At 32.6% G+C, this 11,733-nt stretch overlaps 9 non-coding genes across 9 annotated transcripts; all 9 read left to right on the top strand.

The window, feature by feature from the left end:
• Positions 1 to 1,549: 1,549 nt before the first annotated feature.
• Positions 1,550 to 1,622, top strand: Trnav-cac. Its single transcript has one exon. It is a non-coding gene; the product is annotated as a tRNA-Val (tRNA).
• Positions 1,623 to 1,786: 164 nt separating this feature from the next.
• Positions 1,787 to 1,859, top strand: Trnav-aac. Its single transcript has one exon. It is a non-coding gene; the product is annotated as a tRNA-Val (tRNA).
• A 165-nt stretch (positions 1,860 to 2,024) lies between these two features.
• Positions 2,025 to 2,095, top strand: Trnac-aca. The gene has a single exon. It is a non-coding gene; the product is annotated as a tRNA-Cys (tRNA).
• A 292-nt stretch (positions 2,096 to 2,387) lies between these two features.
• Positions 2,388 to 2,460, top strand: Trnav-cac. The gene has a single exon. It is a non-coding gene; the product is annotated as a tRNA-Val (tRNA).
• A 167-nt stretch (positions 2,461 to 2,627) lies between these two features.
• Trnav-uac lies at positions 2,628 to 2,700 on the top strand. The gene has a single exon. It is a non-coding gene; the product is annotated as a tRNA-Val (tRNA).
• Positions 2,701 to 2,865: 165 nt separating this feature from the next.
• Trnav-uac lies at positions 2,866 to 2,938 on the top strand. Its single transcript has one exon. It is a non-coding gene; the product is annotated as a tRNA-Val (tRNA).
• Positions 2,939 to 3,053: 115 nt separating this feature from the next.
• Trnav-aac lies at positions 3,054 to 3,125 on the top strand. The gene has a single exon. It is a non-coding gene; the product is annotated as a tRNA-Val (tRNA).
• A 109-nt stretch (positions 3,126 to 3,234) lies between these two features.
• Trnav-aac lies at positions 3,235 to 3,307 on the top strand. Its single transcript has one exon. It is a non-coding gene; the product is annotated as a tRNA-Val (tRNA).
• Positions 3,308 to 3,470: 163 nt separating this feature from the next.
• Positions 3,471 to 3,542, top strand: Trnav-aac. The gene has a single exon. It is a non-coding gene; the product is annotated as a tRNA-Val (tRNA).
• The last annotated feature ends 8,191 nt before the right edge of the window (positions 3,543 to 11,733 follow it).

Below are 11,733 nucleotides of genomic sequence, written 5' to 3'. Positions count from 1 at the left end.
TAAAATCAAAAACTGTTCGAAAGATATTAGTTTGGAATGGTACTGATTAATTTTAGGTGAAAATCTACCGAGCCGTTTTCTGTAATTACTGTTGAAAAAAAAGTTTTAATTTTCGTCCACATTTAAGCTCATCCTACCGAACCGATTTTAAAAAATCAAAAACTGTTCGAAAGATATTAGTTGGGAATGGTATGATTAATTTTAGGTGAAAATCTACCGAGCCGTTTTTCTTGTAATTAACTGTTGAAAAAAGTGTTAAACTTTTCGTCTACATTTAAGCTCATCCTACCGAACCGATTTTAAAAATCAAAAACTGTTCGGAAGATATTAGTTGGGAATGGTACTGATTAATTTTAGGTGAAAATCTACCGAGCCGTTTTCTTGTAATTAACTGTTGAAAAAAGTGTTAAATTTTCGTCCTCATTTAAGCTCATCCTACCGAACCGATTTAATAAAATCAAAAACTGTTCGAAAGATATTAGTTGAGAATGGTACTGATTAATTTTAGGTGAAAATCTACCGAGCCGTTTTCTTGTAATTAACTGTTGAAAAAAAGTGTTAAATTTTCGTCCTCATCCTACCGAACCGATTTTAAAAATCAAAAACTGTTCAAAAGATATTAGTTGGGAATGGTACTGATTAATTTTAGGTGAAAATCTACCGAGCCGTTTTCTTGTAATTAACTGTTGAAAAAAAGTGTTAATTTTCGTCCACATTTAAGCTCATCCTACCGAACCGATTTTAAAAAATCAAAAACTGTTCGAAAGATATTAGTTGGGAATGGTACTGATTAATTTTAGGTGAAAATCTACCGAGCCGTTTTCTTGTAATTAACTGTTGAAAAAAGTGTTAAACTTTTCGTCCACATTTAAGCTCATCCTACCGAACCGATTTTAAAAATCAGAAACTGTTCGAAAGATATTAGTTGGGAATGGTACTGATTAATTTTAGGTGAAAATCTACCGAGCCGTTTTCTTGTAATTAACTGTTGAAAAAAAAAATTTAAGCCGATTTTCATGGAACTTTTTTGGCGATATTCATCATGTCTTATAGATCTTACTGTAATATTACGGCCTTACGACAAGTAGTTTAATTTTAAAAAATTCGTCAAACTTTTCTAAAATTATTATCGTTTTTTCAAGTAGGATTGATGAAGTATATTATTTACACTTTGTTTTGATTAAGTCAATTATTTACACATATCGGGAAGTTCATGTAACTTGCCTCAAGGCTAAATACCAAACCAACTAGTTTATTTTAAGCTTTTATTAAATATTGGCGATGCGTGCTGCAAATGCAAATTATTTTTGTAGGTTCCGTGGGTGTAGTGGTTATCTCATCTGCTTAAACGCAGAACGCCGCCGGTTCGATCCCGGCCGAAATCATCTAATGAAATCCTATATTTTATTCAAAGCCTATGATGGGTTTTGATGGTTTATTGATTGTCGGTGCATTCCCATGATAAATCATACATCAAAGTTCTCAATATTTATTCTAAGCTTTTATCAAATATTGGCGATGCGTGCTACAAATGCGTTTTGTTTTTGTAGGTTCCGTGGTGTAGTGGTTATCGCATCTGCTTCACACGCAGAAGGTCGCCGGTTTGATTCCGGCCGGAATCATGTAGTGAAATCCTCTGTATTTATTCAAAACCAATGAAGGGTTTTGGTGGTTTATTGATTGTCGATGCAATCCCATGATAAATCATACATCAAAGTTCTCAATATTTATTCTAAGCTCTATTAAATATTGGCGATGCGTGCTGCAAATGCGTTTTATTTTTGTAGGTTCCGTGGTGTAGTGGTTATCTCATCTGCTTAACACGCAGAACGCCGCCGGTTCGATCCCGGTCGGAATCATGTAATGTAATACTCTTTATTTATTCAAAACCAATAAAGGCGTTTGGTGGTTTATTGACTGTCGGTGCAATCCCACGATGAATCATATATCGAAATCACCAATATTTATTTTAAACTCTTATTAAATATTGGCGATGCGTGCTGCAAATGCGTTTTATTTTTGTAGGTTTCGTGGTGTAGTGGTTATCACATCTCTAACACGCAGAAGGGCGCCGGTTCGATCCCGGCCGGAATCATCAAATTTAATAATCTATATTTATTCAGAACGAATAAAGGTTTTTGGTGGTTTATTGATTGTCGGTGCATCCCATGATAAATCATAAATCATACAGAAGACCGCCGGTTCGATCCCGGCCGGAATCATGTAATGAAATCCTCTGTATTTATTCAAAACCAATAAAGGGTTTTGGTGGTAAATTGATTGTTGGTGCGATCCCATGATAAATCATACATCAAATTTTTCAATATCTATTCTAAGCGTTTATTAAATATTGGCGATGCGTGCTACAAATGCGTTTTATTTTAGTAGGTTCTGTGGTGTAGTGGTTATCACATCTCCTTCACACGCAGAAGGCCGCCGGTTCAATTTCGGCCGGAATCATGTAATAAAATCCTCTATATTAATTCAAAACCAATGAAGATTTTTGGTGATATATTGATTGTCGGTGCAATCCCATGATGTCAATCATACATCGATGTCCTCAATATTTATTCTAAGCTTATATTGAATATTGGCGATGCTGCCTGCAAATGCGTTTTAATTTTGTAGGTTTCGTGGTGTAGTGGTTATCACATCTGCTTTACACGCAGAAAGCCGCCGGTTCGATCCCGGCCGGAATCATCTAATGAAATCCTTTGTATTTATTCCAAACAAATAAAGAATTTTGGTGGTTTATTGACTATCGGTGCAATCCCACGATGAATCATACATCAAAGTCTTCATTATTTATTTTAAGCTTTTATTAAATATTGGCGATGCGTGCTGCAAATGCGATTTATATTTGTAGATTCCGTGGTGTAGTGGTTGTCACATCTGCTTTACACGCAGAAGGCCGCCGGTTCGATCCCGGCCGGAATCATCTAATGTAATCCTCTATATTTATCAAAACGAATAAAGGGTTTTGGTGGTTTATTGATTGTCGGTGCAATCTCATAATGTCCTCAATATTGCTGCAAATGGGATTTGTTTTTGTAGGTTTCGTGGTATAGTGGTTATCACATCTGCTTAACACGCGAAGGCCGCCGGTTCGATCCCGGCCGGAATCATCTAATGAAGTCTTCTACATTAATCAAAACATAAGATTGTCGGTGCATTCTCATGATGAATTTTACATCGATGTCTTCAATATAGCTGCAAATGCGTTTTGTTTTTGTAGGTACCGTGGTGTAGTGGTTATCATATCTGCTTAACACGCAGAAGGCCGCCGATTCGATCCCGGCCGGAATCATATAATAAAATCCTCTATATTTATTCAAATCCAATAGAGACTTTTGGTGGTTTATTGACTGTCGGTGCAATCTCACGATGAATCATACATCGAAGTCTTCAATATTTATTCTAAGCTTTATTAATATTGGCGATGCGTGCTGCAAATGCGTTTTATTTTTGTAGGTTCCGTGTGTAGTGGTTATCACATCTGCTTAACACGCAGAAGGCGGCCGGTTCGATCCCGGCCGGAATCATCTAATGCAGTGGTTCCCAACCTGGGGGTAATTACCCCCGCAAGGGTAAAACAAAGATTCTAGAGGGGTAACAAAGGGTGGCACGAAATAGTATTAAAATAGCAATAAACAAAATAATAGTACGGTAAACAAAATAAAGGAAAGTCCTATGTTTGCGCTGCAAGTGGACGAGTCCACAGATGTTGTTTCGTGTTCACAATTATTGATGTTTTCACGATGCTTTAAAGATGACGATGTAAAGGAGAAATATTTGTTCTGCAAGTCTTTGCCCACTACTACCCGCGGCGAAGACGTATTTCAAACGCTAAAAGAGTTTATTGAGGAAAATGGCCTGATACACCATTTTGCTTTGGCTGTGGAAACGCTTCCACCTGATTTGCTAAACACGTTGTAAAAATTGTTAATCATATTCGAGGCAGCGCCACTAACTCAAAATTATTCAAAGTTTTATGCGATGTAGTTGGAGCTACATTTAATTTTTTTTTGTACCATACAGACATGGCCGGTCCTGGGGTCCTTAGCGGCCACATGCCGAAGGAGAAGTTTATGTTTTCATAAAAAATCCGAATTGCTAATTTTATGTTTTCTCGACGTTTCAAGCCATTCTGAATCGAATGAGACCAAATTTAGAAAAAGTATGTGTGTGTGTGTATGTGTGTGTGTTTTTTCTAAAAACGGCTGGACCGATTTCAAAAATTTAAAAGCCACTCGATGTATCTCGATGTGGACTATTGTTTGTCCATTTTGTGTGACGATCAGCCTAGCCGTTTCTTTATAAATCGCAGAAAAGTGAAAAATTTTTCGTCTACGTTTTAGCCCGCAATTCTGAATCGATTTTGAAAATTCAAAAACCGTTCGAAAGATATTGATTGGAAATCGTGCTGATTAGTTTTTGGTAGAGATCGGCCGGGCCGTTTTCTTGTAATAAAGTTTGAAAAAAAAATTTCGACGATTTTTATGATTATTTTTTTGACGGTAGATACCATAGTCTTCTAGATCATACTAAAATATTACGGCCCTACGACAACTGGTTCAGCTTTAAAAATTCATCAAAGTTTGCAAAAATTAGTATGGTCTTTTTGGCATTTGTCAAAATTAGAACTTTCATCGACGTTTGCTCAAAAACGCCTGAACCGATTTCAGATATTTAAAAAGCATTTGATGTATCTCGATGAGGATGATCGTTTCTCAGTTTTGTGCGACGATCGGCCAAGCCGTTTCTTTGTAATTTGGAAAAAAGTGTTAAACCTTTCGTCCACATTTAAGCTCATACTACCGAACCGATTTTAAAAAATCAAAAACTGTTTGAAAGATATTAGTTGGGAAGGATACTGATTAGTTTTAGGTAAAAATCTACCGAGCCGTTTTCTTGTAATTAAATGTTGAAAAAAAAAATAAGCCGATTTTCGTGAAACTTTTTTTGGCGATATATATCATGGTCTTATAGAACATACTGAAATATTACGGCCTTACGACAAGTAGTTTAATTTTAAAATTTATCAAAGTTTGAGAAAATGAGTAGTTTTTTGACGTTTGTTAAAATAAAATTAGACGATTTAGTTGGTATAACGAGTGTACTTGGTGTTGAACATAGTAAACAATCAAAGTCCTATGGAAACTGGTTCAATTATAATTATTGATTAATTAAAATTAATGATTTTTGAAAATTTGCTTTTAGAAAATACTCCGAGTTAACGTGTTCGTTTGTTCGTTTGCAATGATGTGTAATAAATCCACTCGGAATACTTTTAATCACTCATAAATTAATTTATTTATTATGGATTAATTCGATTATTTATACATATCGGGAAGTTTATGTAACTTGCCTCAAGGCTAAAAACCAAACCAACTAGTTTTTTCTTATAATCAATAGTTATGTTTGCATGTATATTTTTTATAATATTTGTATTATTTGACACAATTATTACAAAATATTTATTTTTACAAAACGATAAAACACAAAAACAAAACTGTATCAAAATCCTAAGTTAAGGGGATAAACCAGTGGTTTCCATCCTTTTCCTCCTTGCGCCCCCCTTTCGAAAGTCATATTGTCATATTTCACAATGACAAATAGATTTCTGTTCCATTCGTATTTGAACATATCTAGATTTTTTTAGATGGCAGTTTCTCAGCATTTAAAATTAATATTTCAATTACTCAACATTTAAAATTAATATTTTTAAAACAGCGTCGCGTCCTCCTTGGAACGGTATGGGGCCCCCTTAGGGTTGGTGCGCCCCACAGGTTGGAAATCGCTGGGTTAAACACTCACAACTGACGATAATACAAATATGTGTATGATAAAAAAGTTTAATAGTTTTATAGCCTGCAATATTTGTGGTATGAAAAATGTTATATTTTATTCAATTTTTATGAAATTTTGAAATTCACATTTAATACGCCTGTAGGCATTATAATAATAGATGCTTGGCATGCTCCTATTTCCAATTGAGATATAGAAAATGTTTAAGTTGAATTTTATTCTATTATCAACTTCTTGTAGGGTAAGTCATAATAATCGTAAAAAATAGAAAATGGAAATTTTTGCATATCTTTACGTTTCAAAGGTTACAGAGCATTTGAAGTATGTGTGTTTGTGTATGTATGTTTGGATGCAATTATCGTCCACGATTTCGGGCGCACAAATGATTCAAAAAACCTTTGCTTCCTGTTGATGGCAAGACGTGCTGCGTCCCGTAAAGCATTTTTAAAATAAGTTTTTATTTTTGGTCAACTTTCTCCCATTAATAAATTAATTATAATGCATTCTTTTATTGTTGCATTTATTTTTGAAATAAGTTTTTTTTATTTGTATTTTTATATTAATAGGTACACACCTATTAAACAGGCTGATTAAGTAATAATTTAACGTTTACTTTCTGCTTTCTTACAAGTAATATTAATACTACTAAAAACCATACAACTTTTCACATTGCAGTACCACCCAAAAATATATTTTCAACGCACGATTCAAATGATAATTTTTACTTATTTTTTCTATAAAGTCTAAAATTTGTTTACAAATTTCTGTAAAAAATCAATGTAAAAACATAAAAAGCAAGTTAATTATTATTATTAATTTGTATTTTTTAATATTTTATACAATTCGATATTATTTTGTAATAAATTCATATATACATTAAATTAAAATTAAAATATTCTATATAAATTAAAATATTGATTTAAATATTTTGATACTGATAATCACAGTTATAACTGGAATAGAACTTTTTCCATGAATTAATTCATTAAATAATTTTTAATTGATTTAAGAGTATAAAATGCAAAAATTATTAATAATTAGAAGTGACCTAAAAAAATCGTTTACTTATAAGCTTGAGCAAGAAAAAGCTGGAAAGTAACAAATTTAAAAGTAAAGATTTATTTGATTTTTTTTATTTGTAAGACTTTTTGATATAAGTTTATAATTATCAGTAATGCGTGCAACCTATAGTGATCCATCTATGTATATTAATTAAAACAATTATCTAAATACCTAATTATGACAATTGTACTTATAGCTAGAATGCAACTCTTTTCCACACCACCCAGGAGGTAGAGTTGCTAGGCGCGTTTTTTTAATGTGGTGTCGCCACAGAAATGCAACGACTTCTGCAGCCCTAATCCACTAAACTAACTTATTGACTAATTATTCTTAACTAATAAACGAATTGTACCGAATGTAATGCGAAAAGAACCTCGCGAGATGACCTAATGTACCCAAAAATTTCGATTTTTAAAAGCGAAAGAACCTCTCGGTGTGTAGTGTGTAATTTTTATTAATGTAAAATTGTATGAAATTTTAATATGGAAATTGTAGTTCGGTTTTATAACGGTGATTGTGATATTATAAAAAAAAGCATCCACATGATGTACCCCCCAGAGTACAGAAGTACTCCCCAAATACACCATGCAATTACTTGGAAAAAGGACTTCATAGTCTCCCAGCCTATAAAGCTTATGGACAAATCATTTTGTGATTTGCAATTATTAATTAATTAATGTAAAAAAGCGCGGAAAAAAGAAAGGTTCTTCCACAACGCCACTCCCTTTGAGCTCAAACAAAAGTACGCGAAAAACCCCAAAAAAGGTATGACTGAAGATATTAACGTGAAAACGCGAATTAATAATACGCGAACAACTTTAAAAAAACGTATGACCGAAAACGCCCCTAATAAATAATATAACTACTTAATAGTAATTACTTAATAATAATAGAATAATATAACTAAAGTCTTCTCACACTTCATATTCATCTTGATATTCACCAATCCGGCAGTTTTCTTCTATTGGTCTTGATCCGTCAGCAGTCTTCTGTTGGTCCTGGTTGGCCCCTGGAAAGTGATGGATAATTATGAAATAAAAATTGATTATTATTTTAAATTAATTTGAAAATAAATTACAAAATATTCGACCGAAATTTTTACGTCAAAAGGACCCTTAACTAAACATTAGTTTAAGACTAATATAATACAATAATATCGATACACTATTATAAAGATCCAATAATAATAATACCATATAATTAAAGTTTTTTCTTACATTTTATCTTTGCTCTATATGATTTCATTTATGCGCATAATCTCCAATCTGGTAGCGGCTTCCTGGTTGTCTTGAAAAGGAAATCTTCTGGAAATCTTCATGGAAATACACCTGAAACGAGATTAAAAAAAACACAAATTTTCCTAAAAGGGATGAGGATATAAACGGGGCCCCGGTAATGTTAATATTAAAAAATTATAACTTATATAAATGTAAGTCTAGATAACGACTAATTATATGTAATACGAGAAAACTAATATATGCATGCATATTATCCTGGAATGTGCTTCTCCTGTAGTAGTTGGTCTTGGCATTGATTTCTCTTGTATCAGAAGTCCCTCCTGGGTTGTGCTTCTCCTGTAGTTGTTGGCCTCGGCATTGATTCCTTTTGTATCAGAAGTCTATCCTGGGTTGTGCTTCTCCTGTAGTAGTTGCTCTTGGTATTGATCGATATACTTTTTTTTAAAAAATTCAAACACTTTTCAAGCACTGCGTCTTCAACATTTCTCCGTCACGGGAGACCCATTGTGCAATAACGAATATAGTACATAAAAGCAGAAAAAATCCGTTAAAATAAATATAAGTAATTTGAGAAACAAGCTGGATTTCAAAATTTCAAACTAGATGTTTGAATGCGCATATAACGTAAGGTAATTAATAAAATAATTCAAAAAAAAAATTAACGTTACTCTTAATATGTACATATAGTAATATTTATGAATTAAAGCGTATGGCGTTGCTCCGCTTCTGGGAAAAACTTTGCAAGCAACCACACACCGACAAACAAAAATTAATTTAATAATTAATCGCGAACTACTCGAACCTGCCGAGGGGGGAGGGCGACAGGTTTTAAAAATGCGCAAACTCGGCTTTAAAAATCGTTTTAAACGATGAAAAAACTATAAATGATTAACGATAATAGTTTCGAACTCAATTTTCCGCACAAACAAAACAGAAAAGCGGTTGGACGCAAGTAGTAACTAAGCCATGATAAAAATAGATTAATTAAAAATTTTAAATATAATAAAATGTAAAAAAAGGCACAATGAATCCCCAGTCACCCGCCACTGTGCAAAACACCACACAAAATCTGAACAAGTTAAATAAAAAGAAAATTAATTAAAATAATAAAATAATAAAATAATATAAATAAATAAATACTAGTCGGTTGTAAATACAGTAGAAGTTCCTTAGTCGCGCTTCTTTCATTTGCGTTTTTGCAATTCCTGGCCAAAAAAAAAATAAAAAAAAAAGTATTTCAAACATAGGATTTATAATAAAATTGTATGTTGACTACTAAATCTGTTCTAAACCGACAAGGTACACATTACAATCTAAATATGTATTAGGTTATTTATGTTAATTCCGAAGCTAAAATTGAATATATTCGTAACAAAAAAACACGAAGGCGGCTTCTCAGCAAATGTATATTAGAGTATAAAAAGTAATATATATCGTTTAATATAAAAGTGACGAATATTTACTTCAATTTATTTGAATTCTTTTATTCATTATTGAACAGTGAATCAAGTCAAACACAAATTCCATGCAACGTATTTAAAACTGAATATATGAAATTATTACACAATATGATTATTTTTAAAAGACTTACCATTGAACTGTCCCCACGAGCTCCAAACACTGAATGGTTTGACTTCGGTTTTTGGACCCAATTTATAAGGTCGAAACGGCGTGAATTGTTACCAGATGATATTAAAATTCAATAATTGTTATCTATTCGGAATAGTTTTGGGATCAGAATCATAGAGGGCGCAATACCAAAGTAAATATGCAATTTTAACTCAGTAATAATCTAACCTTCGTGGCGGTTGTTGACAAGTATTATTTCTCTTAATTATATTTTCATTTATGTTTGTGGCTTAATAATTTGTGTGTTTTGTCGACTAACAATAAACAGTAGTATATATATATATATATATATATATATATATATATATATATATATATATATTGTAACGACAATCGGTATTGTCGTCAAAAGGGTTGCATAACCACCAGTGCAATGACGCTCCCCCACCACGCCCAATAGGGATGCCAATATAAGGTCCAGTCTGGGGTTGAAAAATGGCATTAAGAATTGTATCATCCTCTGAGGAGGTCAGTGGGTCCACGCGCCAGGCGCTGGACCCGCTTTGTGTATAGTGGTGTGTGTGTTGTGCCAGGAGAGGAGAACCCGTTCCAGTAAAGGTCAGATGCATTATTGGTTTTATAAACTATTCCCTCCGTTCCGTTCCGTTCCGTTCCGTTCCGTTATCGTTACTCCGTTGATACCGTTTTATGTTAGTAATTAATAAAGATTTGTGAGTACGTTAGGTTTTAGGCAAAGGGCATGATAGTACGTAGGTATTGTCATGCCGTTACACCTGTAATGATTAGTAATGATTAAATAAGCTAAAAGTACATTCTGTTTCATTCGCGTAGTTAGTTGGCTTTCCCACAGGTAATTACAGGGTGGTTGTAGAAGTCGGGTTTAGGAGTTGGTGTAACCCTTTCGTTGGGGATGCAACGCTAGATGTAATATTTGGTAGTCGTTGCATATACCCTAAGAAAGGTAGCATCACCTTCTTTCTCGTCACAATGGTGAAAACGCATTCGATCCCCCATAAACCCCCCTCACAAATTTTTAATAATTGTAATAATTAATTATTTTTATTAAAAGCTAAGCGAGTCGCTCCCACTAGTTACGTGTACAAGTTACGTTTATTTTCATGATAGATGTTTTTTTGTTATAGTACGTTGTTCGGTAAATTTAGTAAATTTTTAAAATTTGAATTATTGCGTAAATATTGTGGAAATTATAATTGTATTCTTTATGTGTATTACTATCTGTGTTTATCTGTGCATTTTTATTGGGTTCTTTTCGCGGTGATGTGGTAGTTTTATTGTTAGTAGAATTTTACTACGTTGAAAATATAAGTGATTTTTATTTGTTTAATGTTTTGAGTATGGAATATGCAATAATCTAGTTTAACTTTATTTAACCAAATCTATTGTTTTGGCTGCGGTTTGCGTCAATATTATAATTGTTACCTAATATTTGTTAAGTTTAGGTCTAAAAAGTATATAAAATTATTGAATTTAAAGTTACGTAACTTACTTAAAAATTATTAAACTTATATTTATTTAACCTACTTAGTCTATAATATTACAAAAAATATTAAAAGTATTATTTTTATTTAAAATCAGATTTAATTTAATTGTTGTGTGTGTGCACTCTATTTTTTTTTCTTTTTCTTTGAATATAATATTACAAAAAAATGCAATTAATTTTATTTTAAAAGGGAATTTATTTACTTGTTGTGTTTTGTTCCATTTTGTTTCCCCTGGATATAGAAGAAACTCGGTCAAAAAAAAAAAAACATCCATATCAGTTTCAATTTTTGTAAAGTCACATATAAATCGTCACACAAGGTTTGAGTTGTTTCAAGTATTTTGTTTTGATAGTCCAGTTCGAAAGATTTGAAACACATTGCCCTGCGAAATATATTGCATTTTCTTCGTAAAACTCAAGTTTCGTAAAACACTTGACCTAATGCCACACACAAGTCGTTTTTTTTTTCCTGTATTTCAATTTCTGTAAAGCCACTTATAAATCGTCAAACAGTTTTTCGCGTCGTTTCAAGTA

The sequence above is a fragment of the Ctenocephalides felis genome, unplaced genomic scaffold (assembly GCF_003426905.1).
Source record: "Ctenocephalides felis isolate EL2017-DRISC unplaced genomic scaffold, ASM342690v1 CF-g0.4_SCAFFOLD_00845, whole genome shotgun sequence".
Classification (NCBI taxonomy): Eukaryota; Metazoa; Arthropoda; class Insecta; order Siphonaptera; family Pulicidae; genus Ctenocephalides; species Ctenocephalides felis.
The sequence above is the reverse complement of the archived record's forward strand: the minus strand, read 5'-3'. Positions and strand labels throughout refer to the sequence as shown.